At 41.9% G+C, this 24,488-nt stretch overlaps 52 non-coding genes across 52 annotated transcripts; all 52 read right to left on the bottom strand.

The window, feature by feature from the left end:
• Position 1: 1 nt before the first annotated feature.
• LOC132137608 (5S ribosomal RNA) lies at positions 2-120 on the bottom strand. Its single transcript, XR_009431933.1, has one exon. It is a non-coding gene; the product is annotated as a 5S ribosomal RNA (ribosomal RNA).
• A 557-nt stretch (positions 121-677) lies between these two features.
• LOC132137607 (5S ribosomal RNA) lies at positions 678-796 on the bottom strand. Its single transcript, XR_009431932.1, has one exon. It is a non-coding gene; the product is annotated as a 5S ribosomal RNA (ribosomal RNA).
• A 571-nt stretch (positions 797-1,367) lies between these two features.
• Positions 1,368-1,486, bottom strand: LOC132138264 (5S ribosomal RNA). Its single transcript, XR_009432566.1, has one exon. It is a non-coding gene; the product is annotated as a 5S ribosomal RNA (ribosomal RNA).
• An 84-nt stretch (positions 1,487-1,570) lies between these two features.
• LOC132137808 (5S ribosomal RNA) lies at positions 1,571-1,689 on the bottom strand. Its single transcript, XR_009432129.1, has one exon. It is a non-coding gene; the product is annotated as a 5S ribosomal RNA (ribosomal RNA).
• A 560-nt stretch (positions 1,690-2,249) lies between these two features.
• Positions 2,250-2,368, bottom strand: LOC132138601 (5S ribosomal RNA). The gene has a single exon (XR_009432887.1). It is a non-coding gene; the product is annotated as a 5S ribosomal RNA (ribosomal RNA).
• A 228-nt stretch (positions 2,369-2,596) lies between these two features.
• Positions 2,597-2,715, bottom strand: LOC132138263 (5S ribosomal RNA). The gene has a single exon (XR_009432565.1). It is a non-coding gene; the product is annotated as a 5S ribosomal RNA (ribosomal RNA).
• An 84-nt stretch (positions 2,716-2,799) lies between these two features.
• LOC132137606 (5S ribosomal RNA) lies at positions 2,800-2,918 on the bottom strand. The gene has a single exon (XR_009431931.1). It is a non-coding gene; the product is annotated as a 5S ribosomal RNA (ribosomal RNA).
• A 752-nt stretch (positions 2,919-3,670) lies between these two features.
• LOC132138434 (5S ribosomal RNA) lies at positions 3,671-3,789 on the bottom strand. The gene has a single exon (XR_009432726.1). It is a non-coding gene; the product is annotated as a 5S ribosomal RNA (ribosomal RNA).
• Positions 3,790-3,873: 84 nt separating this feature from the next.
• On the bottom strand, positions 3,874-3,992 carry LOC132137605 (5S ribosomal RNA). The gene has a single exon (XR_009431930.1). It is a non-coding gene; the product is annotated as a 5S ribosomal RNA (ribosomal RNA).
• Positions 3,993-4,547: 555 nt separating this feature from the next.
• Positions 4,548-4,666, bottom strand: LOC132137604 (5S ribosomal RNA). Its single transcript, XR_009431929.1, has one exon. It is a non-coding gene; the product is annotated as a 5S ribosomal RNA (ribosomal RNA).
• A 229-nt stretch (positions 4,667-4,895) lies between these two features.
• On the bottom strand, positions 4,896-5,014 carry LOC132138262 (5S ribosomal RNA). The gene has a single exon (XR_009432564.1). It is a non-coding gene; the product is annotated as a 5S ribosomal RNA (ribosomal RNA).
• Positions 5,015-5,098: 84 nt separating this feature from the next.
• Positions 5,099-5,217, bottom strand: LOC132137603 (5S ribosomal RNA). Its single transcript, XR_009431928.1, has one exon. It is a non-coding gene; the product is annotated as a 5S ribosomal RNA (ribosomal RNA).
• Positions 5,218-5,775: 558 nt separating this feature from the next.
• Positions 5,776-5,894, bottom strand: LOC132137602 (5S ribosomal RNA). Its single transcript, XR_009431927.1, has one exon. It is a non-coding gene; the product is annotated as a 5S ribosomal RNA (ribosomal RNA).
• A 229-nt stretch (positions 5,895-6,123) lies between these two features.
• Positions 6,124-6,242, bottom strand: LOC132138261 (5S ribosomal RNA). Its single transcript, XR_009432563.1, has one exon. It is a non-coding gene; the product is annotated as a 5S ribosomal RNA (ribosomal RNA).
• An 84-nt stretch (positions 6,243-6,326) lies between these two features.
• On the bottom strand, positions 6,327-6,445 carry LOC132137601 (5S ribosomal RNA). Its single transcript, XR_009431926.1, has one exon. It is a non-coding gene; the product is annotated as a 5S ribosomal RNA (ribosomal RNA).
• Positions 6,446-7,003: 558 nt separating this feature from the next.
• Positions 7,004-7,122, bottom strand: LOC132137600 (5S ribosomal RNA). Its single transcript, XR_009431925.1, has one exon. It is a non-coding gene; the product is annotated as a 5S ribosomal RNA (ribosomal RNA).
• Positions 7,123-7,693: 571 nt separating this feature from the next.
• On the bottom strand, positions 7,694-7,812 carry LOC132138259 (5S ribosomal RNA). The gene has a single exon (XR_009432561.1). It is a non-coding gene; the product is annotated as a 5S ribosomal RNA (ribosomal RNA).
• An 84-nt stretch (positions 7,813-7,896) lies between these two features.
• On the bottom strand, positions 7,897-8,015 carry LOC132137598 (5S ribosomal RNA). The gene has a single exon (XR_009431923.1). It is a non-coding gene; the product is annotated as a 5S ribosomal RNA (ribosomal RNA).
• Positions 8,016-8,572: 557 nt separating this feature from the next.
• LOC132138258 (5S ribosomal RNA) lies at positions 8,573-8,691 on the bottom strand. Its single transcript, XR_009432560.1, has one exon. It is a non-coding gene; the product is annotated as a 5S ribosomal RNA (ribosomal RNA).
• An 84-nt stretch (positions 8,692-8,775) lies between these two features.
• Positions 8,776-8,894, bottom strand: LOC132138371 (5S ribosomal RNA). The gene has a single exon (XR_009432666.1). It is a non-coding gene; the product is annotated as a 5S ribosomal RNA (ribosomal RNA).
• A 569-nt stretch (positions 8,895-9,463) lies between these two features.
• On the bottom strand, positions 9,464-9,582 carry LOC132138257 (5S ribosomal RNA). Its single transcript, XR_009432559.1, has one exon. It is a non-coding gene; the product is annotated as a 5S ribosomal RNA (ribosomal RNA).
• An 84-nt stretch (positions 9,583-9,666) lies between these two features.
• On the bottom strand, positions 9,667-9,785 carry LOC132137597 (5S ribosomal RNA). Its single transcript, XR_009431922.1, has one exon. It is a non-coding gene; the product is annotated as a 5S ribosomal RNA (ribosomal RNA).
• A 558-nt stretch (positions 9,786-10,343) lies between these two features.
• LOC132138256 (5S ribosomal RNA) lies at positions 10,344-10,462 on the bottom strand. Its single transcript, XR_009432558.1, has one exon. It is a non-coding gene; the product is annotated as a 5S ribosomal RNA (ribosomal RNA).
• An 84-nt stretch (positions 10,463-10,546) lies between these two features.
• On the bottom strand, positions 10,547-10,665 carry LOC132137596 (5S ribosomal RNA). The gene has a single exon (XR_009431921.1). It is a non-coding gene; the product is annotated as a 5S ribosomal RNA (ribosomal RNA).
• Positions 10,666-11,220: 555 nt separating this feature from the next.
• On the bottom strand, positions 11,221-11,339 carry LOC132137595 (5S ribosomal RNA). Its single transcript, XR_009431920.1, has one exon. It is a non-coding gene; the product is annotated as a 5S ribosomal RNA (ribosomal RNA).
• Positions 11,340-11,423: 84 nt separating this feature from the next.
• LOC132138339 (5S ribosomal RNA) lies at positions 11,424-11,542 on the bottom strand. The gene has a single exon (XR_009432636.1). It is a non-coding gene; the product is annotated as a 5S ribosomal RNA (ribosomal RNA).
• Positions 11,543-12,100: 558 nt separating this feature from the next.
• Positions 12,101-12,219, bottom strand: LOC132138255 (5S ribosomal RNA). The gene has a single exon (XR_009432557.1). It is a non-coding gene; the product is annotated as a 5S ribosomal RNA (ribosomal RNA).
• An 84-nt stretch (positions 12,220-12,303) lies between these two features.
• LOC132137786 (5S ribosomal RNA) lies at positions 12,304-12,422 on the bottom strand. Its single transcript, XR_009432108.1, has one exon. It is a non-coding gene; the product is annotated as a 5S ribosomal RNA (ribosomal RNA).
• Positions 12,423-12,988: 566 nt separating this feature from the next.
• On the bottom strand, positions 12,989-13,107 carry LOC132137594 (5S ribosomal RNA). The gene has a single exon (XR_009431919.1). It is a non-coding gene; the product is annotated as a 5S ribosomal RNA (ribosomal RNA).
• Positions 13,108-13,191: 84 nt separating this feature from the next.
• LOC132137593 (5S ribosomal RNA) lies at positions 13,192-13,310 on the bottom strand. Its single transcript, XR_009431918.1, has one exon. It is a non-coding gene; the product is annotated as a 5S ribosomal RNA (ribosomal RNA).
• Positions 13,311-13,869: 559 nt separating this feature from the next.
• Positions 13,870-13,988, bottom strand: LOC132137592 (5S ribosomal RNA). Its single transcript, XR_009431917.1, has one exon. It is a non-coding gene; the product is annotated as a 5S ribosomal RNA (ribosomal RNA).
• An 84-nt stretch (positions 13,989-14,072) lies between these two features.
• On the bottom strand, positions 14,073-14,191 carry LOC132137590 (5S ribosomal RNA). Its single transcript, XR_009431916.1, has one exon. It is a non-coding gene; the product is annotated as a 5S ribosomal RNA (ribosomal RNA).
• Positions 14,192-14,748: 557 nt separating this feature from the next.
• LOC132137589 (5S ribosomal RNA) lies at positions 14,749-14,867 on the bottom strand. The gene has a single exon (XR_009431915.1). It is a non-coding gene; the product is annotated as a 5S ribosomal RNA (ribosomal RNA).
• A 569-nt stretch (positions 14,868-15,436) lies between these two features.
• On the bottom strand, positions 15,437-15,555 carry LOC132138254 (5S ribosomal RNA). The gene has a single exon (XR_009432556.1). It is a non-coding gene; the product is annotated as a 5S ribosomal RNA (ribosomal RNA).
• An 84-nt stretch (positions 15,556-15,639) lies between these two features.
• Positions 15,640-15,758, bottom strand: LOC132137995 (5S ribosomal RNA). The gene has a single exon (XR_009432309.1). It is a non-coding gene; the product is annotated as a 5S ribosomal RNA (ribosomal RNA).
• Positions 15,759-16,314: 556 nt separating this feature from the next.
• Positions 16,315-16,433, bottom strand: LOC132137588 (5S ribosomal RNA). The gene has a single exon (XR_009431914.1). It is a non-coding gene; the product is annotated as a 5S ribosomal RNA (ribosomal RNA).
• Positions 16,434-16,991: 558 nt separating this feature from the next.
• On the bottom strand, positions 16,992-17,110 carry LOC132138253 (5S ribosomal RNA). The gene has a single exon (XR_009432555.1). It is a non-coding gene; the product is annotated as a 5S ribosomal RNA (ribosomal RNA).
• An 84-nt stretch (positions 17,111-17,194) lies between these two features.
• Positions 17,195-17,313, bottom strand: LOC132137586 (5S ribosomal RNA). The gene has a single exon (XR_009431912.1). It is a non-coding gene; the product is annotated as a 5S ribosomal RNA (ribosomal RNA).
• Positions 17,314-17,884: 571 nt separating this feature from the next.
• LOC132138252 (5S ribosomal RNA) lies at positions 17,885-18,003 on the bottom strand. The gene has a single exon (XR_009432554.1). It is a non-coding gene; the product is annotated as a 5S ribosomal RNA (ribosomal RNA).
• Positions 18,004-18,087: 84 nt separating this feature from the next.
• LOC132137994 (5S ribosomal RNA) lies at positions 18,088-18,206 on the bottom strand. The gene has a single exon (XR_009432308.1). It is a non-coding gene; the product is annotated as a 5S ribosomal RNA (ribosomal RNA).
• Positions 18,207-18,762: 556 nt separating this feature from the next.
• On the bottom strand, positions 18,763-18,881 carry LOC132137585 (5S ribosomal RNA). Its single transcript, XR_009431911.1, has one exon. It is a non-coding gene; the product is annotated as a 5S ribosomal RNA (ribosomal RNA).
• Positions 18,882-19,439: 558 nt separating this feature from the next.
• On the bottom strand, positions 19,440-19,558 carry LOC132138251 (5S ribosomal RNA). Its single transcript, XR_009432553.1, has one exon. It is a non-coding gene; the product is annotated as a 5S ribosomal RNA (ribosomal RNA).
• An 84-nt stretch (positions 19,559-19,642) lies between these two features.
• LOC132137584 (5S ribosomal RNA) lies at positions 19,643-19,761 on the bottom strand. The gene has a single exon (XR_009431910.1). It is a non-coding gene; the product is annotated as a 5S ribosomal RNA (ribosomal RNA).
• Positions 19,762-20,318: 557 nt separating this feature from the next.
• On the bottom strand, positions 20,319-20,437 carry LOC132138250 (5S ribosomal RNA). Its single transcript, XR_009432552.1, has one exon. It is a non-coding gene; the product is annotated as a 5S ribosomal RNA (ribosomal RNA).
• An 84-nt stretch (positions 20,438-20,521) lies between these two features.
• LOC132137583 (5S ribosomal RNA) lies at positions 20,522-20,640 on the bottom strand. Its single transcript, XR_009431909.1, has one exon. It is a non-coding gene; the product is annotated as a 5S ribosomal RNA (ribosomal RNA).
• A 557-nt stretch (positions 20,641-21,197) lies between these two features.
• LOC132138670 (5S ribosomal RNA) lies at positions 21,198-21,316 on the bottom strand. The gene has a single exon (XR_009432954.1). It is a non-coding gene; the product is annotated as a 5S ribosomal RNA (ribosomal RNA).
• An 84-nt stretch (positions 21,317-21,400) lies between these two features.
• LOC132137582 (5S ribosomal RNA) lies at positions 21,401-21,519 on the bottom strand. The gene has a single exon (XR_009431908.1). It is a non-coding gene; the product is annotated as a 5S ribosomal RNA (ribosomal RNA).
• Positions 21,520-22,086: 567 nt separating this feature from the next.
• On the bottom strand, positions 22,087-22,205 carry LOC132137581 (5S ribosomal RNA). The gene has a single exon (XR_009431907.1). It is a non-coding gene; the product is annotated as a 5S ribosomal RNA (ribosomal RNA).
• A 570-nt stretch (positions 22,206-22,775) lies between these two features.
• LOC132138247 (5S ribosomal RNA) lies at positions 22,776-22,894 on the bottom strand. Its single transcript, XR_009432550.1, has one exon. It is a non-coding gene; the product is annotated as a 5S ribosomal RNA (ribosomal RNA).
• Positions 22,895-22,978: 84 nt separating this feature from the next.
• On the bottom strand, positions 22,979-23,097 carry LOC132137993 (5S ribosomal RNA). Its single transcript, XR_009432307.1, has one exon. It is a non-coding gene; the product is annotated as a 5S ribosomal RNA (ribosomal RNA).
• A 556-nt stretch (positions 23,098-23,653) lies between these two features.
• Positions 23,654-23,772, bottom strand: LOC132137580 (5S ribosomal RNA). The gene has a single exon (XR_009431906.1). It is a non-coding gene; the product is annotated as a 5S ribosomal RNA (ribosomal RNA).
• Positions 23,773-24,330: 558 nt separating this feature from the next.
• LOC132138246 (5S ribosomal RNA) lies at positions 24,331-24,449 on the bottom strand. The gene has a single exon (XR_009432549.1). It is a non-coding gene; the product is annotated as a 5S ribosomal RNA (ribosomal RNA).
• Between the last annotated feature and the right edge of the window lie 39 nt (positions 24,450-24,488).

The following is a 24,488-nucleotide window of genomic DNA, read 5'->3' as shown; positions in this document are numbered from 1 at the left end:
AAGCTTACAGCACCTGGTATTCCCAGGCGGTCTCCCATCCAAGTACTAACCAGGCCCAAACCTGCTTAGCTTCCGAGATCAGACGAGATCGGGCATAGCCAGGTTGGTATGGCCGTAAGCGAAAGCTGCTGCAAAGAGAGGGCTAATTAAAGATCAGCCACTGTAATCTCCAGTACATTATATAAATAGGGACGAAAACCCTAAAGCTTACAGCACCTGGCAATCCCAGGCAGTCTCCCATCCAAGTAGTAACCAGAACCAAACATGCTAAGATTCAGACATCGGGCATTGACTCTTTTTTTTTTTTTTTGCACGATTATTATATAATTAGTGAAAAAATTCCAAAAAGTAAAAAAATTTGAAAAATTTCCAAAAAGCTTTCAGCACCTGGTATTCCCAGGCGGTTTCCCATCCAAGTACTAAACAGGCATAGCCAGGTATGGCCGTAAGCGAAGGCTGCTGAAGAGAGAGGGCTATTTAAAGATTAGCCACTCTAATCTCCAGTTCAATATATAAGTAGGGAAGAAAACCCAAAAGCTTACAGCACCTGGTATTATTCTCAGGCAGTCTCCCATCCAAGTAATAACCAGAACCAAACATTCTAAGATTCAGAGATCTGGCATTGACTCTTTTTTTTTTTTCAAGATTATTACATAACTAATGAAAATTTTCCAAAAAGCTTACAGCACCTGGTATTCCCAGGCGGTCTCCCATCCAAGTACTAACCAGGCCCAAACCTGCTTAGCTTCCGAGATCAGACGAGATCGGGCATAGCCAGGTTGGTATGGCCGTAAGCGAAAGCTGCTGCAAAGAGAGGGCTAATTAAAGATCAGCCACTGTAATCTCCAGTACATTATATAAATAGGGACGAAAACCCTAAAGCTTACAGCACCTGGCAATCCCAGGCGGTCTCCCATCCAAGTAGTAACCAGAACCAAACATGCAAAGATTCAGACATCGGGCATTGACTCTTTTTTTTTTTTTTTTTTTTTTTTTGCACGATTATTATATAATTAGTGAAAAATTTCCAAAAAGTAAAAAAATTTGAAAAATTTCCAAAAAGCTTTCAGCACCTGGTATTCCCAGGCGGTTTCCCATCCAAGTACTAAACAGGCATAGCCAGGTATGGCCGTAAGCGAAGGCTGCTGCAGAGAGAGGGCTATTTAAAGATCAGCCACTCTAATCTCCAGTTCAATATATAAGTAGGGAAGAAAACCCAAAAGCTTACAGCACCTGGTATTATTCTCAGGCAGTCTCCCATCCAAGTAATAACCAGAACCAAACATTCTAAGATTCAGAGATCTGGCATTGACTCTTTTTTTTTTTTTTTTCAAGATTATTACATAACTAATGAAAATTTTCCAAAAAGCTTACAGCACCTGGTATTCCCAGGCGGTCTCCCATCCAAGTACTAACCAAGCCCAAACCTGCTTAGCTTCCGAGATCAGACGAGATCAGGCATAGCCAGGTTGGTATGGCCGTAAGCGAAACCTGCTGCAAAGAGAGGGCTATTTAAAGATCAGACACTCTAATCTCCAGTTCATTATATAAGTTCGGAATAAAACCCAAAAGCTTACAGCACCTGGTATTCCCAGGCGGTCTCCCATCCAAGTACTAACCAGGCCCAAACCTGCTTAGCTTCCGAGATCAGACGAGATCAGGCATAGCCAGGTTGGTATGGCCGTAAGCGAAAGCTGCTGCAAAGAGAGGGCTAATTAAAGATCAGCCACTGTAATCTCCAGTACATTATATAAATAGGGACGAAAACCCTAAAGCTTACAGCACCTGGCAATCCCAGGCAGTCTCCCATCCAAGTAGTAACCAGAACCAAACATGCTAAGATTCAGACATCGGGCATTGACTCTTTTTTTTTTTTTTGCACGATTATTATATAATTAGTGAAAAAATTCCAAAAAGTAAAAAAATTTGAAAAATTTCCAAAAAGCTTTCAGCACCTGGTATTCCCAGGCGGTTTCCCATCCAAGTACTAAACAGGCATAGCCAGGTATGGCCGTAAGCGAAGGCTGCTGCAGAGAGAGGGCTATTTAAAGATCAGCCACTCTAATCTCCAGTTCAATATATAAGTAGGGAAGAAAACCCAAAAGCTTACAGCACCTGGTATTATTCTCAGGCAGTCTCCCATCCAAGTAATAACCAGAACCAAACATTCTAAGATTCAGAGATCTGGCATTGACTCTTTTTTTTTTTTTTTTCAAGATTATTACATAACTAATGAAAATTTTCCAAAAAGCTTACAGCACCTGGTATTCCCACGCGGTCTCCCATCCAAGTACTAACCAGGCCCAAACCTGCTTAGCTTCCGAGATCAGACGAGATCGGGCATAGCCAGTTTGGTATGGCCGTATGCGAAAGCTGCTGCAAAGAGAGGGCTAATTAAAGATCAGCCACTGTAATCTCCAGTACATTATATAAATAGGGACGAAAACCCTAAAGCTTACAGCACCTGGTATTATTCTCCGGCAGTCTCCCATCCAAGTAATAACCAGAACCAAACATTCTAAGATTCAGAGATCTGGCATTGACTCTTTTTTTTTTTTTTCAAGATTATTACATAACTAATGAAAATTTTCCAAAAAGCTTACAGCACCTGGTATTCCCAGGCGGTCTCCCATCCAAGTACTAACCAAGCCCAAACCTGCTTAGCTTCCGAGATCAGACGAGATCAGGCATAGCCAGGTTGGTATGGCCGTAAGCGAAACCTGCTGCAAAGAGAGGGCTATTTAAAGATCAGACACTCTAATCTCCAGTTCATTATATAAGTTCGGAATAAAACCCAAAAGCTTACAGCACCTGGTATTCCCAGGCGGTCTCCCATCCAAGTACTAACCAGGCCCAAACCTGCTTAGCTTCCGAGATCAGACGAGATCGGGCATAGCCAGGTTGGTATGGCCGTAAGCGAAAGCTGCTGCAAAGAGAGGGCTAATTAAAGATCAGCCACTGTAATCTCCAGTACATTATATAAATAACGACGAAAACCCTAAAGCTTACAGCACCTGGCAATCCCAGGCAGTCTCCCATCCAAGTAGTAACCAGAACCAAACATGCTAAGATTCAGACATCGGGCATTGACTCTTTTTTTTTTTTTTTTTTGCACGATTATTATATAATTAGTGAAAAAATTCCAAAAAGTAAAAAAAATTGAAAAATTTCCAAAAAGCTTTCAGCACCTGGTATTCCCAGGCGGTTTCCCATCCAAGTATTAAACAGGCATAGCCAGGTATGGCCGTAAGCGAAGGCTGCTGAAGAGAGAGGGCTATTTAAAGATCAGCCACTCTAATCTCCAGTTCAATATATAAGTAGGGAAGAAAACCCAAAAGCTTACAGCACCTGGTATTATTCTCAGGCAGTCTCCCATCCAAGTAGTAACCAGAACCAAACATGCTAAGATTCAGACATCGGGCATTGACTCTTTTTTTTTTTTTTTGCACGATTATTATATAATTAGTGAAAAAATTCCAAAAAGTAAAAAAATTTGAAAAATTTCCAAAAAGCTTTCAGCACCTGGTATTCCCAGGCGGTTTCCCATCCAAGTACTAAACAGGCATAGCCAGGTATGGCCGTAAGCGAAGGCTGCTGAAGAGAGAGGGCTATTTAAAGATCAGCCACTCTAATCTCCAGTTCAATATATAAGTAGGGAAGAAAACCCAAAAGCCTACAGCACCTGGTATTCCCAGGTGGTCTCCCATCCAAGTACTAACCAAGCCCAAACCTGCTTAGCTTCCGAGATCAGACGAGATCAGGCATAGCCAGGTTGGTATGGCCGTAAGCGAAACCTGCTGCAAAGAGAGGGCTATTTAAAGATCAGACACTCTAATCTCCAGTTCATTATATAAGTTTGGAATAAAACCCAAAAGCTTACAGCACCTGGTATTCCCAGGCGGTCTCCCATCCAAGTACTAACCAGGCCCAAACCTGCTTAGCTTCCGAGATCAGACGAGATCGGGCATAGCCAGGTTGGTATGGCCGTAAGCGAAAGCTGCTGCAAAGAGAGGGCTAATTAAAGATCAGCCACTGTAATCTCCAGTACATTATATAAATAGGGACGAAAACCCTAAAGCTTACAGCACCTGGCAATCCCAGGCAGTCTCCCATCCAAGTAGTAACCAGAACCAAACATGCTAAGATTCAGACATCGGGCATTGACTCTTTTTTTTTTTTTTGCACGATTATTATATAATTAGTGAAAAAATTCCAAAAAGTAAAAAAATTTGAAACATTTCCAAAAAGCTTTCAGCACCTGGTATTCCCAGGCGGTTTCCCATCCAAGTACTAAACAGGCATAGCCAGGTATGGCCGTAAGCGAAGGCTGCTGCAGAGAGAGGGCTATTTAAAGATCAGCCACTCTAATCTCCAGTTCAATATATAAGTAGGGAAGAAAACCCAAAAGCTTACAGCACCTGGTATTATTCTCAGGCAGTCTCCCATCCAAGTAATAACCAGAACCAAACATTCTAAGATTCAGAGATCTGGCATTGACTCTTTTTTTTTTTCAAGATTATTACATAACTAATGAAAATTTTCCAAAAAGCTTACAGCACCTGGTATTCCCAGGCGGTCTCCCATCCAAGTACTAACCAGGCCCAAACCTGCTTAGCTTCCGAGATCAGACGAGATCGGGCATAGCCAGGTTGGTATGGCCGTAAGCGAAAGCTGCTGCAAAGAGAGGGCTAATTAAAGATCAGCCACTGTAATCTCCAGTACATTATATAAATAGGGACGAAAACCCTAAAGCTTACAGCACCTGGTATTATTCTCAGGCAGTCTCCCATCCAAGTAATAACCAGAACCAAACATTCTAAGATTCAGAGATCTGGCATTGACTCTTTTTTTTTTTTTTTCAAGATTATTACATAACTAATGAAAATTTTCCAAAAAGCTTACAGCACCTGGTATTCCCAGGCGGTCTCCCATCCAAGTACTAACCAAGCCCAAACCTGCTTAGCTTCCGAGATCAGACGAGATCAGGCATAGCCAGGTTGGTATGGCCGTAAGCGAAACCTGCTGCAAAGAGAGGGCTATTTAAAGATCAGACACTCTAATCTCCAGTTCATTATATAAGTTCGGAATAAAACCCAAAAGCTTACAGCACCTGGTATTCCCAGGCGGTCTCCCATCCAAGTACTAACCAGGCCCAAACCTGCTTAGCTTCCGAGATCAGACGAGATCGGGCATAGCCAGGTTGGTATGGCCGTAAGCGAAAGCTGCTGCAAAGAGAGGGCTAATTAAAGATCAGCCACTGTAATCTCCAGTACATTATATAAATAGGGACGAAAACCCTAAAGCTTACAGCACCTGGCAATCCCAGGCAGTCTCCCATCCAAGTAGTAACCAGAACCAAACATGCTAAGATTCAGACATCGGGCATTGACTCTTTTTTTTTTTTTTTGCACGATTATTATATAATTAGTGAAAAAATTCCAAAAAGTAAAAAAATTTGAAAAATTTCCAAAAAGCTTTCAGCACCTGGTATTCCCAGGCGGTTTCCCATCCAAGTACTAAACAGGCATAGCCAGGTATGGCCGTAAGCGAAGGCTGCTGAAGAGAGAGGGCTATTTAAAGATCAGCCACTCTAATCTCCAGTTCAATATATAAGTAGGGAAGAAAACCCAAAAGCTTACAGCACCTGGTATTATTCTCAGGCAGTCTCCCATCCAAGTAATAACCAGAACCAAACATTCTAAGATTCAGAGATCTGGCATTGACTCTTTTTTTTTTTTTCAAGATTATTACATAACTAATGAAAATTTTCCAAAAAGCTTACAGCACCTGGTATTCCCAGGCGGTCTCCCATCCAAGTACTAACCAGGCCCAAACCTGCTTAGCTTCCGAGATCAGACGAGATCGGGCATAGCCAGGTTGGTATGGCCGTAAGCGAAAGCTGCTGCAAAGAGAGGGCTAATTAAAGATCAGCCACTGTAATCTCCAGTACATTATATAAATAGGGACGAAAACCCTAAAGCTTACAGCACCTGGTATTATTCTCAGGCAGTCTCCCATCCAAGTAATAACCAGAACCAAACATTCTAAGATTCAGAGATCTGGCATTGACTCTTTTTTTTTTTTTTTCAAGATTATTACATAACTAATGAAAATTTTCCAAAAAGCTTACAGCACCTGGTATTCCCAGGCGGTCTCCCATCCAAGTACTAACCAAGCCCAAACCTGCTTAGCTTCCGAGATCAGACGAGATCAGGCATAGCCAGGTTGGTATGGCCGTAAGCGAAACCTGCTGCAAAGAGAGGGCTATTTAAAGATCAGACACTCTAATCTCCAGTTCATTATATAAGTTCGGAATAAAACCCAAAAGCTTACAGCACCTGGTATTCCCAGGCGGTCTCCCATCCAAGTACTAACCAGGCCCAAACCTGCTTAGCTTCCGAGATCAGACGAGATCGGGCATAGCCAGGTTGGTATGGCCGTAAGCGAAAGCTGCTGCAAAGAGAGGGCTAATTAAAGATCAGCCACTGTAATCTCCAGTACATTATATAAATAGGGACGAAAACCCTAAAGCTTACAGCACCTGGCAATCCCAGGCAGTCTCCCATCCAAGTAGTAACCAGAACCAAACATGCTAAGATTCAGACATCGGGCATTGACTCTTTTTTTTTTTTTTTGCACGATTATTATATAATTAGTGAAAAAATTCCAAAAAGTAAAAAAATTTGAAAAATTTCCAAAAAGCTTTCAGCACCTGGTATTCCCAGGCGGTTTCCCATCCAAGTACTAAACAGGCATAGCCAGGTATGGCCGTAAGCGAAGGCTGCTGAAGAGAGAGGGCTATTTAAAGATCAGCCACTCTAATCTCCAGTTCAATATATAAGTAGGGAAGAAAACCCAAAAGCTTACAGCACCTGGTATTATTCTCAGGCAGTCTCCCATCCAAGTAATAACCAGAACCAAACATTCTAAGATTCAGAGATCTGGCATTGACTCTTTTTTTTTTTTTCAAGATTATTACATAACTAATGAAAATTTTCCAAAAAGCTTACAGCACCTGGTATTCCCAGGCGGTCTCCCATCCAAGTACTAACCAGGCCCAAACCTGCTTAGCTTCCGAGATCAGACGAGATCGGGCATAGCCAGGTTGGTATGGCCGTAAGCGAAAGCTGCTGCAAAGAGAGGGCTAATTAAAGATCAGCCACTGTAATCTCCAGTACATTATATAAATAGGGACGAAAACCCTAAAGCTTACAGCACCTGGCAATCCCAGGCGGTCTCCCATCCAAGTAGTAACCAGAACCAAACATGCTAAGATTCAGACATCGGGCATTGACTCTTTTTTTTTTTTTTTTTTTTTTTTTGCACGATTATTATATAATTAGTGAAAAATTTCCAAAAAGTAAAAAAATTTGAAAAATTTCCAAAAAGCTTTCAGCACCTGGTATTCCCAGGCGGTTTCCCATCCAAGTACTAACCAGGCATAGCCAGGTATGGCCGTAAGCGAAGGCTGCTGCAGAGAGAGGGCTATTTAAAGATCAGCCACTCTAATCTCCAGTTCAATATATAAGTAGGGAAGAAAACCCAAAAGCTTACAGCACCTGGTATTATTCTCAGGCAGTCTCCCATCCAAGTAATAACCAGAACCAAACATTCTAAGATTCAGAGATCTGGCATTGACTCTTTTTTTTTTTTTTTTCAAGATTATTACATAACTAATGAAAATTTTCCAAAAAGCTTACAGCACCTGGTATTCCCAGGCGGTCTCCCATCCAAGTACTAACCAAGCCCAAACCTGCTTAGCTTCCGAGATCAGACGAGATCAGGCATAGCCAGGTTGGTATGGCCGTAAGCGAAACCTGCTGCAAAGAGAGGGCTATTTAAAGATCAGACACTCTAATCTCCAGTTCATTATATAAGTTCGGAATAAAACCCAAAAGCTTACAGCACCTGGTATTCCCAGGCGGTCTCCCATCCAAGTACTAACCAGGCCCAAACCTGCTTAGCTTCCGAGATCAGACGAGATCGGGCATAGCCAGGTTGGTATGGCCGTAAGCGAAAGCTGCTGCAAAGAGAGGGCTAATTAAAGATCAGCCACTGTAATCTCCAGTACATTATATAAATAGGGACGAAAACCCTAAAGCTTACAGCACCTGGCAATCCCAGGCAGTCTCCCATCCAAGTAGTAACCAGAACCAAACATGCTAAGATTCAGACATCGGGCATTGACTCTTTTTTTTTTTTTTTGCACGATTATTATATAATTAGTGAAAAAATTCCAAAAAGTAAAAAAATTTGAAAAATTTCCAAAAAGCTTTCAGCACCTGGTATTCCCAGGCGGTTTCCCATCCAAGTACTAAACAGGCATAGCCAGGTATAGCCGTAAGCGAAGGCTGCTGAAGAGAGAGGGCTATTTAAAGATCAGCCACTCTAATCTCCAGTTCAATATATAAGTAGGGAAGAAAACCCAAAAGCTTACAGCACCTGGTATTATTCTCAGGCAGTCTCCCATCCAAGTAATAACCAGAACCAAACATTCTAAGATTCAGAGATCTGGCATTGACTCTTTTTTTTTTTTCAAGATTATTACATAACTAATGAAAATTTTCCAAAAAGCTTACAGCACCTGGTATTCCCAGGCGGTCTCCCATCCAAGTACTAACCAAGCCCAAACCTGCTTAGCTTCCGAGATCAGACGAGATCAGGCATAGCCAGGTTGGTATGGCCGTAAGCGAAACCTGCTGCAAAGAGAGGGCTATTTAAAGATCAGACACTCTAATCTCCAGTTCATTATATAAGTTCGGAATAAAACCCAAAAGCTTACAGCACCTGGTATTCCGAGGCGGTCTCCCATCCAAGTACTAACCAGGTCCAAACCTGCTTAGCTTCCGAGATCAGACGAGATCGGGCATAGCCAGGTTGGTATGGCCGTAAGCGAAAGCTGCTGCAAAGAGAGGGCTAATTAAAGATCAGCCACTGTAATCTCCAGTACATTATATAAATAGGGACGAAAACCCTAAAGCTTACAGCACCTGGCAATCCCAGGCAGTCTCCCATCCAAGTAGTAACCAGAACCAAACATGCTAAGATTCAGACATCGGGCATTGACTCTTTTTTTTTTTTTTTTTTTTTTTTTTTGCACGATTATTATATAATTAGTGAAAAAATTCCAAAAAGTAAAAAAATTTGAAAAATTTCCAAAAAGCTTTCAGCACCTGGTATTCCCAGGCGGTTTCCCATCCAAGTACTAAACAGGCATAGCCAGGTATGGCCGTAAGCGAAGGCTGCTGAAGAGAGAGGGCTATTTAAAGATCAGCCACTCTAATCTCCAGTTCAATATATAAGTAGGGAAGAAAACCCAAAAGCTTACAGCACCTGGTATTATTCTCAGGCAGTCTCCCATCCAAGTAATAACCAGAACCAAACATTCTAAGATTCAGAGATCTGGCATTGACTCTTTTTTTTTTTTCAAGATTATTACATAACTAATGAAAATTTTCCAAAAAGCTTACAGCACCTGGTATTCCCAGGCGGTCTCCCATCCAAGTACTAACCAAGCCCAAACCTGCTTAGCTTCCGAGATCAGACGAGATCAGGCATAGCCAGGTTGGTATGGCCGTAAGCGAAACCTGCTGCAAAGAGAGGGCTATTTAAAGATCAGACACTCTAATCTCCAGTTCATTATATAAGTTCGGAATAAAACCCAAAAGCTTACAGCACCTGGTATTCCCAGGCGGTCTCCCATCCAAGTACTAACCAGGCCCAAACCTGCTTAGCTTCCGAGATCAGACGAGATCGGGCATAGCCAGGTTGGTATGGCCGTAAGCGAAAGCTGCTGCAAAGAGAGGGCTAATTAAAGATCAGCCACTGTAATCTCCAGTACATTATACAAATAGGGACGAAAACCCTAAAGCTTAAAGCACCTGGCAATCCCAGGCAGTCTCCCATCCAAGTAGTAACCAGAACCAAACATGCTAAGATTCAGACATCGGGCATTGACTCTTTTTTTTTTTTTTGCACGATTATTATATAATTAGTGAAAAAATTCCAAAAAGTAAAAAAAATTGAAAAATTTCCAAAAAGCTTTCAGCACCTGGTATTCCCAGGCGGTTTCCCATCCAAGTACTAAACAGGCATAGCCAGGTATGGCCGTAAGCGAAGGCTGCTGAAGAGAGAGGGCTATTTAAAGATCAGCCACTCTAATCTCCAGTTCAATATATACGTAGGGAAGAAAACCCAAAAGCTTACAGCACCTGGTATTATTCTCAGGCAGTCTCCCATCCAAGTAATAACCAGAACCAAACATTCTAAGATTCAGAGATCTGGCATTGACTCTTTTTTTTTTTTTTCAAGATTATTACATAACTAATGAAAATTTTCCAAAAAGCTTACAGCACCTGGTATTCCCAGGCGGTCTCCCATCCAAGTACTAACCAAGCCCAAACCTGCTTAGCTTCCGAGATCAGACGAGATCAGGCATAGCCAGGTTGGTATGGCCGTAAGCGAAACCTGCTGCAAAGAGAGGGCTATTTAAAGATCAGACACTCTAATCTCCAGTTCATTATATAAGTTCGGAATAAAACCCAAAAGCTTACAGCACCTGGTATTCCCAGGCGGTCTCCCATCCAAGTACTAACCAGGCCCAAACCTGCTTAGCTTCCGAGATCAGACGAGATCGGGCATAGCCAGGTTGGTATGGCCGTAAGCGAAAGCTGCTGCAAAGAGAGGGCTAATTAAAGATCAGCCACTGTAATCTCCAGTACATTATACAAATAGGGACGAAAACCCTAAAGCTTAAAGCACCTGGCAATCCCAGGCAGTCTCCCATCCAAGTAGTAACCAGAACCAAACATGCTAAGATTCAGACATCGGGCATTGACTCTTTTTTTTTTTTTGCACGATTATTATATAATTAGTGAAAAAATTCCAAAAAGTAAAAAAAATTGAAAAATTTCCAAAAAGCTTTCAGCACCTGGTATTCCCAGGCGGTTTCCCATCCAAGTACTAAACAGGCATAGCCAGGTATGGCCGTAAGCGAAGGCTGCTGAAGAGAGAGGGCTATTTAAAGATCAGCCACTCTAATCTCCAGTTCAATATATACGTAGGGAAGAAAACCCAAAAGCTTACAGCACCTGGTATTATTCTCAGGCAGTCTCCCATCCAAGTAATAACCAGAACCAAACATTCTAAGATTCAGAGATCTGGCATTGACTCTTTTTTTTTTTTCAAGATTATTACATAACTAATGAAAATTTTCCAAAAAGCTTACAGCACCTGGTATTCCCAGGCGGTCTCCCATCCAAGTACTAACCAGGCCCAAACCTGCTTAGCTTCCGAGATCAGACGAGATCGGGCATAGCCAGGTTGGTATGGCCGTAAGCGAAAGCTGCTGCAAAGAGAGGGCTAATTAAAGATCAGCCACTGTAATCTCCAGTTCATTATATAAGTTCGGAATAAAACCCAAAAGCTTACAGCATCTGGTATTCCCAGGCGGTCTCCCATCCAAGTACTAACCAGGCCCAAACCTGCTTAGCTTCCGAGATCAGACGAGATCGGGCATAGCCAGGTTGGTATGGCCGTAAGCGAAAGCTGCTGCAAAGAGAGGGCTAATTAAAGATCAGCCACTGTAATCTCCAGTACATTATATAAATAGGGACGAAAACCCTAAAGCTTACAGCACCTGGCAATCCCAGGCAGTCTCCCATCCAAGTAGTAACCAGAACCAAACATGCTAAGATTCAGACATCGGGCATTGACTCTTTTTTTTTTTTTGCACGATTATTATATAATTAGTGAAAAAATTCCAAAAAGTAAAAAAATTTGAAAAATTTCCAAAAAGCTTTCAGCACCTGGTATTCCCAGGCGGTTTCCCATCCAAGTACTAAACAGGCATAGCCAGGTATGGCCGTAAGCGAAGGCTGCTGCAGAGAGAGGGCTATTTAAAGATCAGCCACTCTAATCTCCAGTTCAATATATAAGTAGGGAAGAAAACCCAAAAGCTTACAGCACCTGGTATTATTCTCAGGCAGTCTCCCATCCAAGTAATAACCAGAACCAAACATTCTAAGATTCAGAGATCTGGCATTGACTCTTTTTTTTTTTTTTTCAAGATTATTACATAACTAATGAAAATTTTCCAAAAAGCTTACAGCACCTGGTATTCCCAGGCGGTCTCCCATCCAAGTACTAACCAAGCCCAAACCTGCTTAGCTTCCGAGATCAGACGAGATCAGGCATAGCCAGGTTGGTATGGCCGTAAGCGAAACCTGCTGCGAAGAGAGGGCTATTTAAAGATCAGACACTCTAATCTCCAGTTCATTATATAAGTTCGGAATAAAACCCAAAAGCTTACAGCACCTGGTATTCCCAGGCGGTCTCCCATCCAAGTACTAACCAGGTCCAAACCTGCTTAGCTTCCGAGATCAGACGAGATCGGGCATAGCCAGGTTGGTATGGCCGTAAGCGAAAGCTGCTGCAAAGAGAGGGCTAATTAAAGATCAGCCACTGTAATCTCCAGTACATTATATAAATAGGGACGAAAACCCTAAAGCTTACAGCACCTGGCAATCCCAGGCAGTCTCCCATCCAAGTAGTAACCAGAACCAAACATGCTAAGATTCAGACATCGGGCATTGACTCTTTTTTTTTTTTTTTTTTTTTTTTGCACGATTATTATATAATTAGTGAAAAAATTCCAAAAAGTAAAAAAATTTGAAAAATTTCCAAAAAGCTTTCAGCACCTGGTATTCCCAGGCGGTTTCCCATCCAAGTACTAAACAGGCATAGCCAGGTATGGCCGTAAGCGAAGGCTGCTGAAGAGAGAGGGCTATTTAAAGATCAGCCACTCTAATCTCCAGTTCAATATATAAGTAGGGAAGAAAACCCAAAAGCTTACAGCACCTGGTATTATTCTCAGGCAGTCTCCCATCCAAGTAATAACCAGAACCAAACATTCTAAGATTCAGAGATCTGGCATTGACTCTTTTTTTTTTTTCAAGATTATTACATAACTAATGAAAATTTTCCAAAAAGCTTACAGCACCTGGTATTCCCAGGCGGTCTCCCATCCAAGTACTAACCAGGCCCAAACCTGCTTAGCTTCCGAGATCAGACGAGATCGGGCATAGCCAGGTTGGTATGGCCGTAAGCGAAAGCTGCTGCAAAGAGAGGGCTAATTAAAGATCAGCCACTGTAATCTCCAGTTCATTATATAAATTCGGAATAAAACCCAAAAGCTTACAGCACCTGGTATTCCCAGGCGGTCTCCCATCCAAGTACTAACCAGGCCCAAACCTGCTTAGCTTCCGAGATCAGACGAGATCGGGCATAGCCAGGTTGGTATGGCCGTAAGCGAAAGCTGCTGCAAAGAGAGGGCTAATTAAAGATCAGCCACTGTAATCTCCAGTACATTATATAAATAGGGACGAAAACCCTAAAGCTTACAGCACCTGGCAATCCCAGGCAGTCTCCCATCCAAGTAGTAACCAGAACCAAACATGCTAAGATTCAGACATCGGGCATTGACTCTTTTTTTTTTTTTTTGCACGATTATTATATAATTAGTGAAAAAATTCCAAAAAGTAAAAAAATTTGAAAAATTTCCAAAAAGCTTTCAGCACCTGGTATTCCCAGGCGGTTTCCCATCCAAGTACTAAACAGGCATAGCCAGGTATGGCCGTAAGCGAAGGCTGCTGAAGAGAGAGGGCTATTTAAAGATCAGCCACTCTAATCTCCAGTTCAATATATAAGTAGGGAAGAAAACCCAAAAGCTTACAGCACCTGGTATTATTCTCAGGCAGTCTCCCATCCAAGTAATAACCAGAACCAAACATTCTAAGATTCAGAGATCTGGCATTGACTCTTTTTTTTTTTTTTCAAGATTATTACATAACTAATGAAAATTTTCCAAAAAGCTTACAGCACCTGGTATTCCCAGGCGGTCTCCCATCCAAGTACTAACCAGGCCCAAACCTGCTTAGCTTCCGAGATCAGACGAGATCGGGCATAGCCAGGTTGGTATGGCCGTAAGCGAAAGCTGCTGCAAAGAGAGGGCTAATTAAAGATCAGCCACTGTAATCTCCAGTTCATTATATAAGTTCGGAATAAAACCCAAAAGCTTACAGCACCTGGTATTCCCAGGCGGTCTCCCATCCAAGTACTAACCAGGCCCAAACCTGCTTAGCTTCCGAGATCAGACGAGATCGGGCATAGCCAGGTTGGTATGGCCGTAAGCGAAAGCTGCTGCAAAGAGAGGGCTAATTAAAGATCAGCCACTGTAATCTCCAGTACATTATATAAATAGGGACGAAAACCCTAAAGCTTACAGCACCTGGCAATCCCAGGCAGTCTCCCATCCAAGTAGTAACCAGAACCAAACATGCTAAGATTCAGACATCGGGCATTGACTCTTTTTTTTTTTTTTTGCACGATTATTATATAATTAGTGAAAAAATTCCAAAAAGTAAAAAAATTTGAAAAATTTCCAAAAAGCTTTCAGCACCTGGTATTCCCAGGCGGTTTCCCATCCAAGTACTAAACAGGCATAGCCAGGTATGGCCGTAAGCGAAGGCTGCTGAAGAGAGAGGGCTATTTAAAGATCAGCCACTCTAATCTCCAGTTCAATATATAAGTAGGGAAGAAAACCCAAAAGCTTACAGCACCTGGTATTATTCTCAGGCAGTCTCCCATCCAAGTAATAACCAGAACCAAACATTCTAAGATTCAGAGATCTGGCATTGACTCTTTTTTTTTTTTCAAGATTATTACATAACTAATGAAAATTTTCCAAAAAGCTTACAGCACCTGGTATTCCCAGGCGGTCTCCCATCCAAGTACTAACCAGGCCCAAACCTGCTTAGCTTCCGAGATCAGACGAGATCGGGCATAGCCAGGTTGGTATGGCCGTAAGCGAAAGCTGCTGCAAAGAGAGGGCTAATTAAAGATCAGCCACTGTAATCTCCAGTACATTATATAAATAGGGACGAAAACCCTAAAGCTTACAGCACCTGGCAATCCCAGGCGGTCTCCCATCCAAGTAGTAACCAGAACCAAACATGCTAAGATTCAGACATCGGGCATTGACTCTATTTTTTTTTTTTTTTTTTTTTTTGCACGATTATTATATAATTAGTGAAAAATTTCCAAAAAGTAAAAAAATTTGAAAAATTTCCAAAAAGCTTTCAGCACCTGGTATTCCCAGGCGGTTTCCCATCCAAGTACTAACCAGGCATAGCCAGGTATGGCCGTAAGCGAAGGCTGCTGCAGAGAGAGGGCTATTTAAAGATCAGCCACTCTAATCTCCAGTTCAATATATAAGTAGGGAAGAAAACCCAAAAGCTTACAGCACCTGGTATTATTCTCAGGCAGTCTCCCATCCAAGTAATAACCAGAACCAAACATTCTAAGATTCAGAGATCTGGCATTGACTCTTTTTTTTTTTTTTCAAGATTATTACATAACTAATGAAAATTTTCCAAAAAGCTTACAGCACCTGGTATTCCCAGGCGGTCTCCCATCCAAGTACTAACCAAGCCCAAACCTGCTTAGCTTCCGAGATCAGACGAGATCAGGCATAGCCAGGTTGGTATGGCCGTAAGCAAAAGCTGCTGCAAAGAGAGGGCTATTTAAAGATCAGACACTCTAATCTCCAGTTCATTATATAAGTTCGGAATAAAACCCAAAAGCTTACAGCACCTGGTATTCCCAGGCGGTCTCCCATCCAAGTACTAACCAGGCCCAAACCTGCTTAGCTTCCGAGATCAGACGAGATCGGGCATAGCCAGTTTGGTATGGCCGTAAGCGAAAGCTGCTGCAAAGAGAGGGCTAATTAAAGATCAGCCACTGTAATCTCCAGTACATTATATAAATAGGGACGAAAACCCTAAAGCTTACAGCACCTGGCAATCCCAGGCGGTCTCCCATCCAAGTAGTAACCAGAACCAAACATGCTAAGATTCAGACATCGGGCATTGTCTCTTTTTTTTTTTTTTTGCACGATTATTATATAATTAGTGAAAAAATTCCAAAAAGTAAAAAAATTTGAAAAATTTCCAAAAAGCTTTCAGCACCTGGTATTCCCAGGCGGTTTCCCATCCAAGTACTAAACAGGCATAGCCAGGTATGGCCGTAAGCGAAGGCTGCTGCAGAGAGAGGGCTATTTAAAGATCAGCCACTCTAATCTCCAGTTCAATATATAAGTAGGGAAGAAAACCCAAAAGCTTACAGCACCTGGTTTTATTCTCAGGCAGTCTCCCATCCAAGTAATAACCAGAACCAAACATTCTAAGATTCAGAGATCTGGCATTGACTCTTTTTTTTTTTCAAGATTATTACATAACTAATGAAAATTTTCCAAAAAGCTTACAGCACCTGGTATTCCCAGGCGGTCTCCCATCCAAGTACTAACCAGGCCCAAACCTGCTTAGCTTCCGAGATCAGACGAGATCGGGCATAGCCAGGTTGGTATGGCCGTAAGCGAAAGCTGCTGCAAAGAGAGGGCTAATTAAAGATCAGGCACTGTAATCTCCAGTACATTATATAAATAGGGACGAAAACCCTAAAGCTTACAGCACCTGGCAATCCCAGGCAGTCTCCCATCCAAGTAGTAACCAGAACCAAACATGCTAAGATTCAGACATCGGGCATTGACTCTTTTTTTTTTTTTTTGCACGATTATTATATAATTAGTGAAAAAATTCCAAAAAGTAAAAAAATTTGAAAAATTTCCAAAAAGCTTTCAGCACCTGGTATTCCCAGGCGGTTTCCCATCCAAGTACTAAACAGGCATAGCCAGGTATGGCCGTAAGCGAAGGCTGCTGAAGAGAGAGGGCTATTTAAAGATCAGCCACTCTAATCTCCAGTTCAATATATAAGTAGGGAAGAAAACCCAAAAGCTTACAGCACCTGGTATTATTCTCAGGCAGTCTCCCATCCAAGTAATAACCAGAACCAAACATTCTAAGATTCAGAGATCTGGCATTGACTCTTTTTTTTTTTTTCAAGATTATTACATAACTAATGAAAATTTTCCAAAAAGCTTACAGCACCTGGTATTCCCAGGCGGTCTCCCATCCAAGTACTAACCAAGCCCAAACCTGCTTAGCTTCCGAGATCAGACGAGATCAGGCATAGCCAGGTTGGTATGGCCGTAAGCGAAACCTGCTGCAAAGAGAGGGCTATTTAAAGATCAGACACTCTAATCTCCAGTTCATTATATAAGTTCGGAATAAAACCCAAAAGCTTACAGCACCTGGTATTCCCAGGCGGTCTCCCATCCAAGTACTAACCAGGCCCAAACCTGCTTAGCTTCCGAGATCAGACGAGATCGGGCATAGCCAGGTTGGTATGGCCGTAAGCGAAAGCTGCTGCAAAGAGAGGGCTAATTAAAGATCAGCCACTGTAATCTCCAGTACATTATATAAATAGGGACGAAAACCCTAAAGCTTGCAGCACCTGGCAATCCCAGGCAGTCTCCCATCCAAGTAGTAACCAGAACCAAACATGCTAAGATTCAGACATCGGGCATTGACTCTTTTTTTTTTTTTTTTTTTTTTTTTTTGCACGATTATTATATAATTAGTGAAAAAATTCCAAAAAGTAAAAAAATTTGAAAAATTTCCAAAAAGATTTCAGCACCTGGTATACCCAGGCGGTTTCCCATCCAAGTACTAAACAGGCATAGCCAGGTATGGCCGTAAGCGAAGGCTGCTGAAGAGAGAGGGCTATTTAAAGATCAGCCACTCTAATCTCCAGTTCAATATATAAGTAGGGAAGAAAACCCAAAAGCTTACAGCACCTGGTATTATTCTCAGGCAGTCTCCCATCCAAGTAATAACCAGAACCAAACATTCTAAGATTCAGAGATCTGGCATTGACTCTTTTTTTTTTTTTTCAAGATTATTACATAACTAATGAAAATTTTCCAAAAAGCTTACAGCACCTGGTATTCCCAGGCGGTCTCCCATCCAAGTACTAACCAAGCCCAAACCTGCTTAGCTTCCGAGATCAGACGAGATCAGGCATAGCCAGGTTGGTATGGCCGTAAGCAAAAGCTGCTGCAAAGAGAGGGCTATTTAAAGATCAGACACTCTAATCTCCAGTTCATTATATAAGTTCGGAATAAAACCCAAAAGCTTACAGCACCTGGTATTCCCAGGCGGTCTCCCATCCAAGTACTAACCAGGCCCAAACCTGCTTAGCTTCCGAGATCAGACGAGATCGGGCATAGCCAGTTTGGTATGGCCGTAAGCGAAAGCTGCTGCAAAGAGAGGGCTAATTAAAGATCAGCCACTGTAATCTCCAGTACATTATATAAATAGGGACGAAAACCCTAAAGCTTACAGCACCTGGCAATCCCAGGCGGTCTCCCATCCAAGTAGTAACCAGAACCAAACATGCTAAGATTCAGACATCGGGCATTGTCTCTTTTTTTTTTTTTTTGCACGATTATTATATAATTAGTGAAAAAATTCCAAAAAGTAAAAAAATTTGAAAAATTTCCAAAAAGCTTTCAGCACCTGGTATTCCCAGGCGGTTTCCCATCCAAGTACTAAACAGGCATAGCCAGGTATGGCCGTAAGCGAAGGCTGCTGCAGAGAGAGGGCTATTTAAAGATCAGCCACTCTAATCTCCAGTTCAATATATAAGTAGGGAAGAAAACCCAAAAGCTTACAGCACCTGGTTTTATTCTCAGGCAGTCTCCCATCCAAGTAATAACCAGAACCAAACATTCTAAGATTCAGAGATCTGGCATTGACTCTTTTTTTTTTTCAAGATTATTACATAACTAATGAAAATTTTCCAAAAAGCTTACAGCACCTGGTATTCCCAGGCGGTCTCCCATCCAAGTACTAACCAGGCCCAAACCTGCTTAGCTTCCGAGATCAGACGAGATCGGGCATAGCCAGGTTGGTATGGCCGTAAGCGAAAGCTGCTGCAAAGAGAGGGCTAATTAAAGATCAGGCACTGTAATCTCCAGTACATTATATAAATAGGGACGAAAACCCTAAAGCTTACAGCACCTGGCAATCCCAGGCAGTCTCCCATCCAAGTAGTAACCAGAACCAAACATGCTAAGATTCAGACATCGGGCATTGACTCTTTTTTTTTTTTTTTGCACGATTATTATATAATTAGTGAAAAAATTCCAAAAAGTAAAAAAATTTGAAAAATTTCCAAAAAGCTTTCAGCACCTGGTATTCCCAGGCGGTTTCCCATCCAAGTACTAAACAGGCATAGCCAGGTATGGCCGTAAGCGAAGGCTGCTGAAGAGAGAGGGCTATTTAAAGATCAGCCACTCTAATCTCCAGTTCAATATATAAGTAGGGAAGAAAACCCAAAAGCTTACAGCACCTGGTATTATTCTCAGGCAGTCTCCCATCCAAGTAATAACCAGAACCAAACATTCTAAGATTCAGAGATCTGGCATTGACTCTTTTTTTTTTTTTCAAGATTATTACATAACTAATGAAAATTTTCCAAAAAGCTTACAGCACCTGGTATTCCCAGGCGGTCTCCCATCCAAGTACTAACCAAGCCCAAACCTGCTTAGCTTCCGAGATCAGACGAGATCAGGCATAGCCAGGTTGGTATGGCCGTAAGCGAAACCTGCTGCAAAGAGAGGGCTATTTAAAGATCAGACACTCTAATCTCCAGTTCATTATATAAGTTCGGAATAAAACCCAAAAGCTTACAGCACCTGGTATTCCCAGGCGGTCTCCCATCCAAGTACTAACCAGGCCCAAACCTGCTTAGCTTCCGAGATCAGACGAGATCGGGCATAGCCAGGTTGGTATGGCCGTAAGCGAAAGCTGCTGCAAAGAGAGGGCTAATTAAAGATCAGCCACTGTAATCTCCAGTACATTATATAAATAGGGACGAAAACCCTAAAGCTTACAGCACCTGGCAATCCCAGGCAGTCTCCCATCCAAGTAGTAACCAGAACCAAACATGCTAAGATTCAGACATCGGGCATTGACTCTTTTTTTTTTTTTTGCACGATTATTATATAATTAGTGAAAAAATTCCAAAAAGTAAAAAAATTTGAAAAATTTCCAAAAAGCTTTCAGCACCTGGTATTCCCAGGCGGTTTCCCATCCAAGTACTAAACAGGCATAGCCAGGTATGGCCGTAAGCGAAGGCTGCTGCAGAGAGAGGGCTATTTAAAGATCAGCCACTCTAATCTCCAGTTCAATATATAAGTAGGGAAGAAAACCCAAAAGCTTACAGCACCTGGTATTATTCTCAGGCAGTCTCCCATCCAAGTAATAACCAGAACCAAACATTCTAAGATTCAGAGATCTGGCATTGACTCTTTTTTTTTTTTTCAAGATTATTACATAACTAATGAAAATTTTCCAAAAAGCTTACAGCACCTGGTATTCCCAGGCGGTCTCCCATCCAAGTACTAACCAAGCCCAAACCTGCTTAGCTTCCGAGATCAGACGAGATCAGGCATAGCCAGGTTGGTATGGCCGTAAGCGACACCTGCTGCAAAGAGAGGGCTATTTAAAGATCAGACACTCTAATCTCCAGTTCATTATATAAGTTCGGAATAAAACCCAAAAGCTTACAGCACCTGGTATTCCCAGGCGGTCTCCCATCCAAGTACTAACCAGGCCCAAACCTGCTTAGCTTCCGAGATCAGACGAGATCGGGCATAGCCAGGTTGGTATGGCCGTAAGCGAAAGCTGCTGCAAAGAGAGGGCTAATTAAAGATCAGCCACTGTAATCTCCAGTACATTATATAAATAGGGACGAAAACCTTAAAGCTTAAAGCACCTGGCAATCCCAGGCAGTCTCCCATCCAAGTAGTAACCAGAACCAAACATGCTAAGATTCAGACATCGGGCATTGACTCTTTTTTTTTTTTTTGCACGATTATTATATAATTAGTGAAAAAATTCCAAAAAGTAAAAAAATTTGAAAAATTTCCAAAAAGCTTTCAGCACCTGGTATTCCCAGGCGGTTTCCCATCCAAGTACTAAACAGGCATAGCCAGGTATGGCCGTAAGCGAAGGCTGCTGCAGAGAGAGGGCTATTTAAAGATCAGCCACTCTAATCTCCAGTTCAATATATAAGTAGGGAAGAAAACCCAAAAGCTTACAGCACCTGGTATTATTCTCAGGCAGTCTCCCATCCAAGTAATAACCAGAACCAAACATTCTAAGATTCAGAGATCTGGCATTGACTCTTTTTTTTTTTTTCAAGATTATTACATAACTAATGAAAATTTTCCAAAAAGCTTACAGCACCTGGTATTCCCAGGCGGTCTCCCATCCAAGTAATAACCAAGCCCAAACCTGCTTAGCTTCCGAGATCAGACGAGATCAGGCATAGCCAGGTTGGTATGGCCGTAAGCGAAACCTGCTGCAAAGAGAGGGCTATTTAAAGATCAGACACTCTAATCTCCAGTTCATTATATAAGTTCGGAATAAAACCCAAAAGCTTACAGCACCTGGTATTCCCAGGCGGTCTCCCATCCAAGTACTAACCAGGCCCAAACCTGCTTAGCTTCCGAGATCAGACGAGATCGGGCATAGCCAGGTTGGTATGGCCGTAAGCGAAAGCTGCTGCAAAGAGAGGGCTAATTAAAGATCAGCCACTGTAATCTCCAGTACATTATATAAATAGGGACGAAAACCCTAAAGCTTGCAGCACCTGGCAATCCCAGGCAGTCTCCCATCCAAGTAGTAACCAGAACCAAACATGCTAAGATTCAGACATCGGGCATTGACTCTTTTTTTTTTTTTTTTTTTTTTTTGCACGATTATTATATAATAAGTGAAAAAATTCCAAAAAGTAAAAAAATTTGAAAAATTTCCAAAAAGCTTTCAGCACCTGGTATTCCCAGGCGGTTTCCCATCCAAGTACTAAACAGGCATAGCCAGGTATGGCCGTAAGCGAAGGCTGCTGAAGAGAGAGGGCTATTTAAAGATCAGCCACTCTAATCTCCAGTTCAATATATAAGTAGGGAAGAAAACCCAAAAGCTTACAGCACCTGGTATTATTCTCAGGCAGTCTCCCATCCAAGTAATAACCAGAACCAAACATTCTAAGATTCAGAGATCTGGCATTGACTCTTTTTTTTTTTTTCAAGATTATTACATAACTAATGAAAATTTTCCAAAAAGCTTACAGCACCTGGTATTCCCAGGCGGTCTCCCATCCAAGTACTAACCAGGCCCAAACCTGCTTAGCTTCCGAGATCAGACGAGATCGGGCATAGCCAGGTTGGTATGGCCGTAAGCGAAAGCTGCTGCAAAGAGAGGGCTAATTAAAGATCAGCCACTGTAATCTCCAGTACATTATATAAATAGGGACGAAAACCCTAAAGCTTACAGCACCTGGCAATCCCAGGCGGTCTCCCATCCAAGTAGTAACCAGAACCAAACATGCTAAGATTCAGACATCGGGCATTGACTCTTTTTTTTTTTTTTTTTTTTTTTTTTGCACGATTATTATATAATTAGTGAAAAATTTCCAAAAAGTAAAAAATTTTTAAAAATTTCCAAAAAGCTTTCAGCACCTGGTATTCCCAGGCGGTTTCCCATCCAAGTACTAACCAGGCATAGCCAGGTATGGCCGTAAGCGAAGGCTGCTGCAGAGAGAGGGCTATTTAAAGATCAGCCACTCTAATCTCCAGTTCAATATATAAGTAGGGAAGAAAACCCAAAAGCTTACAGCACCTGGTATTATTCTCAGGCAGTCTCCCATCCAAGTAATAACCAGAACCAAACATTCTAAGATTCAGAGATCTGGCATTGACTCTTTTTTTTTTTTTTCAAGATTATTACATAACTAATGAAAATTTTCCAAAAAGCTTACAGCACCTGGTATTCCCAGGCGGTCTCCCATCCAAGTACTAACCAAGCCCAAACCTGCTTAGCTTCCGAGATCAGACGAGATCAGGCATAGCCAGGTTGGTATGGCCGTAAGCAAAAGCTGCTGCAAAGAGAGGGCTATTTAAAGATCAGACACTCTAATCTCCAGTTCATTATATAAGTTCGGAATAAAACCCAAAAGCTTACAGCACCTGGTATTCCCAGGCGGTCTCCCATCCAAGTACTAACCAGGCCCAAACCTGCTTAGCTTCCGAGATCAGACGAGATCGGGCATAGCCAGTTTGGTATGGCCGTAAGCGAAAGCTGCTGCAAAGAGAGGGCTAATTAAAGATCAGCCACTGTAATCTCCAGTACATTATATAAATAGGGACGAAAACCCTAAAGCTTACAGCACCTGGCAATCCCAGGCGGTCTCCCATCCAAGTAGTAACCAGAACCAAACATGCTAAGATTCAGACATCGGGCATTGTCTCTTTTTTTTTTTTTTTGCACGATTATTATATAATTAGTGAAAAAATTCCAAAAAGTAAAAAAATTTGAAAAATTTCCAAAAAGCTTTCAGCACCTGGTATTCCCAGGCGGTTTCCCATCCAAGTACTAAACAGGCATAGCCAGGTATGGCCGTAAGCGAAGGCTGCTGCAGAGAGAGGGCTATTTAAAGATCAGCCACTCTAATCTCCAGTTCAATATATAAGTAGGGAAGAAAACCCAAAAGCTTACAGCACCTGGTATTATTCTCAGGCAGTCTCCCATCCAAGTAATAACCAGAACCAAACATTCTAAGATTCAGAGATCTGGCATTGACTCTTTTTTTTTTTCAAGATTATTACATAACTAATGAAAATTTTCCAAAAAGCTTACAGCACCTGGTATTCCCAGGCGGTCTCCCATCCAAGTACTAACCAGGCCCAAACCTGCTTAGCTTCCGAGATCAGACGAGATCGGGCATAGCCAGGTTGGTATGGCCGTAAGCGAAAGCTGCTGCAAAGAGAGGGCTAATTAAAGATCAGCCACTGTAATCTCCAGTACATTATATAAATAGGGACGAAAACCCTAAAGCTTACAGCACCTGGCAATCCCAGGCAGTCTCCCATCCAAGTAGTAACCAGAACTAAACATGCTAAGATTCAGACATCGGGCATTGACTCTTTTTTTTTTTTTTTGCACGATTATTATATAATTAGTGAAAAAATTCCAAAAAGTAAAAAAATTTGAAAAATTTCCAAAAAGCTTTCAGCACCTGGTATTCCCAGGCGGTTTCCCATCCAAGTACTAAACAGGCATAGCCAGGTATGGCCGTAAGCGAAGGCTGCTGAAGAGAGAGGGCTATTTAAAGATCAGCCACTCTAATCTCCAGTTCAATATATAAGTAGGGAAGAAAACCCAAAAGCTTACAGCACCTGGTATTATTCTCAGGCAGTCTCCCATCCAAGTAATAACCAGAACCAAACATTCTAAGATTCAGAAATCTGGCATTGACTCTTTTTTTTTTTTTCAAGATTATTACATAACTAATGAAAATTTTCCAAAAAGCTTACAGCACCTGGTATTCCCAGGCGGTCTCCCATCCAAGTACTAACCAAGCCCAAACCTGCTTAGCTTCCGAGATCAGACGAGATCAGGCATAGCCAGGTTGGTATGGCCGTAAGCGAAACCTGCTGCAAAGAGAGGGCTATTTAAAGATCAGAC

Source organism: Carassius carassius, unplaced genomic scaffold, assembly GCF_963082965.1.
Source record: "Carassius carassius unplaced genomic scaffold, fCarCar2.1 SCAFFOLD_57, whole genome shotgun sequence".
NCBI lineage: Eukaryota > Metazoa > Chordata > Actinopteri > Cypriniformes > Cyprinidae > Carassius > Carassius carassius.
The sequence above is the reverse complement of the archived record's forward strand: the minus strand, read 5'-3'. Positions and strand labels throughout refer to the sequence as shown.